This window comes from Myiozetetes cayanensis, unplaced genomic scaffold (assembly GCF_022539395.1).
Source record: "Myiozetetes cayanensis isolate MyiCay16 unplaced genomic scaffold, myiCay2020 scf2-11, whole genome shotgun sequence".
Classification (NCBI taxonomy): domain Eukaryota; kingdom Metazoa; phylum Chordata; class Aves; order Passeriformes; family Tyrannidae; genus Myiozetetes; species Myiozetetes cayanensis.
Window position 1 is genome coordinate 91,763,367 of NW_026087411.1, and position 8,117 is coordinate 91,771,483.

The following is an 8,117-nucleotide window of genomic DNA, read 5'->3' on the forward strand; positions in this document are numbered from 1 at the left end:
TAAATTCTCTTCTGTAGGAGGAAATGCTCTGCCTTCAGGCTTCTAAAGTGCTTATCTTTGTGTACAGCTGAAATATGATGAAGCATGTGTCCAAAAAAGTGTATTCCCAAGTCAGCATTTCAAGTGGGTGTGATTTTCAAGTTATTCAGAAATATTCTGCCATCGGGGGCGCGGGTGGGGAGCACTAGATTTCTTAAAGTGCACATTAAAAGTGGCAGAGGGACCAATCATCAGGCTCTTCACAGAGGTCAAGTATCTGTAAGCTTGTAGCAGGTTCCCAAGTGTCTTGATTTTCCTATGAATTGACACAGTAGACTGTAATCAGAGCAGGTCCATATTGTTCATTTCTTGAACTAAAACCTTTACCCTCCCCACATCTGTTGAGATAAAAATCCTGAGTTTGCTCAACATTTAAAGAATGTAATGCAGAATTGTAGATGTTGGTTTAGTTTTATCCACATGTGCTCCACAGAACATTTATAGTCATGGCATCTTCCATACTTCATGCATACAATTTATCTTGGATTTAGGCTTATCTCTAAATCCTTGGGGCTACTTACTTAGTGAAACTTCCCCTGAACAAACTTCTGATTTGTGAATGAATGAGCTGGAATGCTTCACTCCAGAGCAGAAAATCTGGATAATGCTTTTCCTTTACCTTTCCCCATACTTGTAGCAAAGTCAGCAACTAAAAACAATCCAAAGAGAAAACAGCCTTACTGAGTTGAAAAAAAAGCCTGAAAAGCAATTTAAGGCTCAAGCATATTATGTGTCTTCCATACAGTTAGAGTCTACACAGTCGTTGTGGAACAATATGTTGCAGTATTTACTGTTTGTTGAAAATAGGCACAGGGTTATGCCAAATACATAACCCATGTCTTACCTTAGTATGATGGGAACCTCTTCTGTTATGAATCTTCCTCCAATTTTATAGCAAGGTAGAATCTGATGGTCCCAGGCCCTTGCCCTCTCACAAATGCAACAATGTGCTGGGGAGCTTCCTCTGAGAACAAGAGGCAGACAAAACAGAGGGCTGGATTAGATGGAACAGAGTAATATCATCTAAATACAACAGGAAACAAACAGTTCTTGGTCCATCAGAAGCTCCGAGCATAGCTTTCTACCTGCCTAGCCCTAAGCAGGTAGTTGCAGTGTGCTACAAGTAGTAAAGAAGTGGAGACCTTTAAGGTAGGACATGGAGAGAATGAAGAACTGCACAATAGATTTCTACAGTAACTTTTAAAATGGAAGTCTGAAAAGCAAAGCATGAAAATGCTTATTAACCACCCCATCCTATTCTTTCCTCACTGGATTTAATGCTTAAGGCTGGTATTCTTTAACAAGACAAAAGTGAAAAGCAAAACTTAGGTGCATGCCAGATCTGATAGAGAAGGTAGGACTGCAGGGATGAGACCTCAGAAGAGAAAGGAAGGTTTTGTTTGATGAGCTAGAAGAATGAAACAAATTGTGACTAAATCAGGAAAGATGGCAAAGAACAGCAGAGGGAAGGATCCATCTTGCAAGTGCCTGCAAGTTAAAACAGACAGGTTATGTTTTATGCACTTGATTGACACAACACTAAGGAATCTGTAGGCACTATCAAGAGTTATTTGCAATGAATATGAAGGAGGAAAAGATGATGCCCAGTCACTGTATAACATAAAAGGTGTGCTAATTCTTCGTTTGAGTGAAATGATTTACTTCTGTTCTTTTGCAGATAGTACTTCACTCCCTAGTAGCAAGGTCGCAGTTATTCTAATCAAGCAATTTTTTGGTAAAACTATTTCATCCTTACTTACACCATGCTCTAGGCTGCCTTCTTTTGATTTCTGTGTGTAAATATCTTGCATTGTAATTTAGAGATGAAATATCTCCCTAACTGTTCTCAATCATAAAACTATCTCCTCCTGCAATTTCCTCAGTATCTTTCTTTAATATTCAATTTTTTTGAAAAAGCAAGGTCTTAAGAGAGACTTACGTACTGCAGAAAGTAACTGCTCACAGCAGACTTTCCACGTTTCAGCTTCAGCTGCCTTGACTGTCACATGCACATGTCACAGCAGTAATATTGTGAAACCACCTCCCTCTGCACGCTCCTCTCATAAAAGATCCAAATGTATAGCTTCATAAAATCTGTCATAAAGAAGGAAAAAGCAAACTTCAAGCAATCCCTAAACTTGCCTGGACTGGTAGTACCAATCCTTTTTACCACCTCACGTGAAGCTTCACCCTTTTTTTTTTTTTTTTTTAACATCTCTAAGAACAATGTGAAAGACATTGTGGGCATTGATAAATCCACTTGGAAAATAAACATCCCAGGGCAGTTCTGTCTCTAGTGATAGTTCAGGTGCCTTCCAGACAACAGAAGCTGCTAGGCAAACAACACAAGCTGGCACGGAAGAGGTCAGATGAAGGTTCAGCTAGTGTGACCTCGAGATTCCCGGAGTGAGGAGGGTGTGGATGTGTTGGCAGGCTGGGAGAGCTGTGCCTCCAGCACTGTGCCACAAATCACCCTCTGAAGGATGCTGACTCGGGCAGATCAAGGAAACGTGCAGTTCCTACATTACACCTGGCTGCTACTCATCAACCCCTCAGCCCCGTGCTGGAGTTTAAGCAACTCCTGGGTGGTTAGAGGGTTGTTCCACATCTGTATCAACAGAAGAAAAACTCTGCTTTGTGAGGGCCCAGCAAAAGCTCTCAGCAGACACCTGTGCTGATAACAACACCAGCTGTTATTTTTTTGTCACTGGCAGTTTTAAACCACCCTGTTATCAGCTGCTGCATATTGCTGTAATAAAGGTGATGCTCTCCCAGAGCCTGCTATTTGGTCATATCATGCAAAGAACTAATTCTGGAATAAAGCAATATAAGGGGATCAGAAAAAAAAGGCTGATCAGTGCAATAGGACTACATCTATTTGGTTTTATGTTATTAGATCTGTCATAAAAGGAGACTGCTGGCACAGACACAGACTTTTTAATGCTTTTCAGTTTAGAGTTGAGCAAATATTTCATTTTTTTCCCCAGGGTTGTGTGTTGTTTTTGAGGAAAAAAAAATTAACTTTCTAGATATAGTTCCTGGGATACCTCAATTTTGTGCTCTAGAAGGGTCAGAAGCACAGCTCCACAGAGCCACAGTTCCTGCTCAGAAATACTAATTAAGAGCACCTTTGCTTTAATTAATAAGCTGATTATAGGTTTCACCCAAAATTGCATGTGTGTGCTAGCAGCTTCCCAGTACCAAATGTGCTGATAACACTTCACCACATACTGCAGTTGTGCCTAAATGACATACTATACAGAACAATTAAGATAACACAAGTTTATTTTACTGGAACTATAAACATAAGATCAAGTCAAGCAATAGTTTTTATTAGTTATTTTTATTTAAAAACTAACAGTCTTCAAAAAGTTGAATGTAGTTGAGTGAGGAAAAAATCCAGAAACATAAAACTAGTTTAACAAATCTGTAGTTTAATAAGTCAGTACCAGATGGTTCCTATACTAGGATCACTGTGAATACACAGAGACCTTTACTCAATTGATATACACACCACAAACGCAATTGCAATCTAAAACTGATTGCAAAAGCAGAGGAAGGGGGGAAAAGATATAAGAGCCATCCACCTTACAAGTTTCTGTCAGTCTTGCTTTCAAACACATCCTTGGGTGATCTCACATCATTAGTCACTGAAACGAAGAAATTATTTTAGATCCCAGTTTATTTTTAGGGATATGCTGTCTGAAGACAACACCAATTTTACTGCTGTTCTGACACAGCTTAAGCAACACATTCTTCAAAACCATGCCTGTGTTTTTCCTTAGTATTTCTGTATTTGCCAGTGAAGTCCTCACAAAATTATGCAAAGTGTGGTAAAAGCACTTCTTATCTCTGGAAAGGGAAGGATGGGAGGGATATTGGTGGTCTGCACCCAAGCGATACCACCTATACCACCGATGAAAGTAAAATGAGTTAAAATAGGACTTGTGCTGGACTTATACTACATTTACAAGTTAACTCAGCTAATGTGAATCTCAGAAAGGAATAATACTTACTTTGACTTTTCAATGTAATTGAAAACAGATTCCTAATCAAATTAAGCTTAGAAAGATCTTTAATTGTGCTAATGGGGTTTTGCTAGTGACAGCCTTTAGCAGGGGCTCAGAAGCTTTCTGATAAGGAGGAACAGCAGCTAAACTAAGCCATTTTCACAAATGAAGGGCAAAAATATTCATGCACGATGAAAAAAGTAAGGTTTAGACAACCTCTCCTCCACAAAAAGAAAAAAAAGATCAAGTATTATACATTGTGAAGATCTTAGCACTGACCAACTCAAAACTACTCATGAATCACTGATGCTTCTTGCTGCTTGGTATTCTGCCTTTTCAGTGTTACCGTCCTTAGGACTTAAGATCAAGTACAATTGTTTTTTTGGTTGGTGAATATCTTCTGACAAATTTTTTTACTGCCTGTACAACATGTCAGTCTTTGGATTTATTTCTGACCTCTCCTGTATTTGCTATTTACTACAAAAGCAAGAGCCAGTCAGGTGGACAGCGCTCTTGTTGCCAACAATGAGAGCAAAATTAGGAATTTAATCTGGCTGTATCTGCCCGTCTACTACAAATTTTGCAAGAACAGCTGATAGGGATTTCTATCAAATCATATAATTTAAGATGAAATTATCTAAATTGACAAATTGTTTTATCTGAAACATTTTAGTTTAGAGAAAAAGGATATTAGACTTTTCATTGTCAAATTTGTTACATATGTGACTAATAAGGATCAACAAGTTGATCCAAGAATTTACAATTTAAATAGCTGAGATTAATCTTAAGAAGATTTATGAGAAAGCTGATTTGGAATGCTATATTATATAAATTAATAGTGACAGATTTTTCTGGGTAGTACACTTAGGAAATGACTACAGAATTAAACTTGGAGGTCATTATATTCAAAGTTAAGCAGTATAGTTCAAATAAATTGTTCTGTTATTTACTGGGAATCAGATGTTCACATGCCATAACCTATTTAATTATTTGTATTTTAGTCTATAGTACTTGGCAACTAGTTTCTTCATAAAGGGCCTCATAAGGTCAAGGGTGAAGAATGATAATATAACATGTTACCAGTGATCTGCAGTGAATAGGTAAATAGTTTTGATGATAAACAGTGCCATTTGTAGACAGACCTGATTACCAGTGTTTGTATCAAACATGCCAGATTTTCTATCAGACATACTTTTCCTAGATAAGATGCTGTTAAAAATGTGCATGTCAGAAAAGTAAGCAAGGAAAAGACCTCAAGAAATTATGTTTTCTAGTTTATATACTATATCCAGCTATATAGCATTTAAAAATGAAATCTTAACCTTTTGAGTTATGGATGCTCAGTATTTCTGAAAATAAAATCAGTTAATTTTCTATAAAATAATCATACCTTGGAGCTTTTCCATTATGAAGTAAATTTAACATTTTGCAGAGCAACTATACAAATGGAATTTATACTTGAAACAGCCTACCACCCAGATACTGCTGAACTAGTTTTGAAGAAAAAAAATTGTATAATCTTTGTTTATGGAACACCTATATTCAAATTTCTTCAAAAGCCCAGGAAGTTAGAACAATGGAATAGAATGGCAATGTTTATAAACCATTGTACTTTGACTGTTCCATAATGTTAACTTGAAATAATTAATTTTTTGTACTGAGTTTCCATTTCCTTATACTGAGAGAACTCTGAGGGGAGCACTTAGTTTGGAAAGTGTGAGTTACAACCCACCATTAAGTTACTTGATAACACATTATTCTCTATGAGGATACATAATTTTTATGGAACTTGGAAATATTTAAAGGAGTTTGTACATTTATAGATAAACAGGTGTTATGCAACATACTTTACACATAACACTACTTTGTACCTGCTAAAAACAAATCCATAGATTGAAGAGGAATTTAACATTTAAGATGTTTGCATACATTTTTCAAGCATACTCAAGGATTTCATAATTTCAACAGATTTTAGTGTTTGAATAATATGTTGTCTTAATGCATTTGACTCAGAGTCAGTAACTGTGGTTTCAGCCTAGCTGTAAGGTAGACATAGTTTGAGATTCAGTTAAAGGCATTGAAATAAATTAATACCTTAATTACATATCTGAGCATAATCACTGAGTTTCAATTAGTTTTGAAAACTCAGTTTAGAAGTGCAACTTTACACCCACAGGTGTGAGTTGATCACCATGGGCAGCCTTGTCCTTTTACCAAAGAAATATATTTAGCAATGGTCATGAAGATGTGGCAACACAGGCCTTCAGCTGGCTACAGAGGCACTTGGACTAGAGGAACCTACAGCGTTTGTGGATCTGCCCTGGTAGCACAGCTCCAGCTGACTACACCAGATGGAGCTCAGGTATGCTCACTTACACTGAGTGCACTTCTAATACACTGCAACATAATCAACTTCACTTAAAGATTAAATAATGTCATTCCACTTCCTCTGAGTGAATAATGATTCAGTCATTTTAAGTCCAAAGGTGTTAAACAAATAAATAAAAGCAAGATCTCCTTTATTAGGAAAGTACTATATTTCAAAACCTAAAGATTTCATGAGATGAAGTCTTATACAAGTATTAAAAATGTAGAAACAGTTCTCTGTATTTATGAATATGTAACTTGCATTTTCATAGAAATTTTCTTCATAGCTTATTTTTTTGTTGAATCCAAACTAGGTATGTTTCCTTACAACCATATGGAAGCTCTTGAGTTAGCTCACAGCTCAAAAATGTAGTTTACCACAGGACATTTTGTATACTGACTGATTGAATGTGAAATAAATTAGATAAAAAAGCAGGATTATTTAAGATAAAATGCAAAAGAAACAGAGGATAAAGCAACCACATGCTTCAGAGCAATTTCTGTTATAAAACAGTTTGGTGGAGCTGAGAATCCAGCAATTAGTCAAATGATAGTAGTGCAAGCACTTACCATTTATTAAGTTTTAAAAAGGTGCTGCATTATTGACCTATATGCTATTTATTCTGGTCAACCTTAAGTAATTACTTGGAAGCTGGTATGAACAACAGAAAGCAGACAGCCACAAACCAACTGGATTGCAACAATGAAGTGTCAAAAACTAGAAAAAACTCGAGATCTATTTGACTAAGACAGCAATTTATAGGTGGTGTTGTTCATACTATTATGTACACAGGTGCTGAGGAAGGGGCAGAGCTTCAAAGGCCTGTATCATTCCTTTAAAGTATCATACAGAAATACTTCTTTCTTTCTGAGCTTTGATGATTCACCATTTAAAACCCATTAGCTGGAGCTTGTGTCACTGTGTCTTGTGAGCGGGATATAGCAATCAGAAAAGGCACCATCAGGCTGCAAAATCGAACTGAGAAATTTGTAAAGGGCACAAAGAATTCAGAGTCATTTTTCTTTAGCAGATGGATATGCAATTCCTTCAGTCCACTGATAAACTGAAGGTGGCCTGTCCAGCTGCAGGCAACTCATGAGATTTTGGACCTGGGGTGAGACAGAACTTCATGAGACCAGTAGAAGAGTGGGGCATACCATATGAATCACATGGCACTTCAGGTCATTACATTTGTCCACCTGGAGTTTATGACTGGAGTACTACTACAGGAAACTTTTGTGTTTAACTTACTCTTATTTTTAGTCCTGCAGAAACCTCTGGTTTCCTCATCTGGTCACTTTCTTTTGCCACACTTGCTTTTAAAGTCTTTGAAGCCAGAGAAAGACACAATAAACAGTGCCACCTTCTTATTCCTCTCTCGCCAATCTTCACAATTTTATCTTATACCTTAAGTAAGTGTGAAATAAAATTTACATTTATGTGAGTGTTTTTTCCCTTATAGATCACTTTTCCTTTCTTCTTTAGTGGTATTTTCTTTCAGGTTTTAAGTTATTTGATCTTATTTTTTCTTGTATGAAGAAGGTCCCTTTTTGAAAAACACCCTTGTCTGAAAAAAAAGAGAGACTGTCAGACTGTGTCGTGAATGAGTCGGAAAAGTGTTAGACTAACAACTCTCAGAAACTTAACAGCAGATTTTAAAAAGAAACTTTTTGCAAGTGAAATACAGACTGCAGAAAATT

At 36.8% G+C, this 8,117-nt stretch overlaps 1 long non-coding RNA gene across 1 annotated transcript; it reads right to left on the reverse strand.

Annotated features, from left to right (window-relative positions):
- Window positions 1-227: 227 nt before the first annotated feature.
- LOC126640368 (uncharacterized) lies at window positions 228-2,114 on the reverse strand. The gene is made up of 3 exons (XR_007629013.1): window positions 1,983-2,114; window positions 884-1,003; window positions 228-688 (listed from the first exon to the last, which is right to left on the reverse strand). It is a non-coding gene; the product is annotated as an uncharacterized LOC126640368 (long non-coding RNA).
- Between the last annotated feature and the right edge of the window lie 6,003 nt (window positions 2,115-8,117).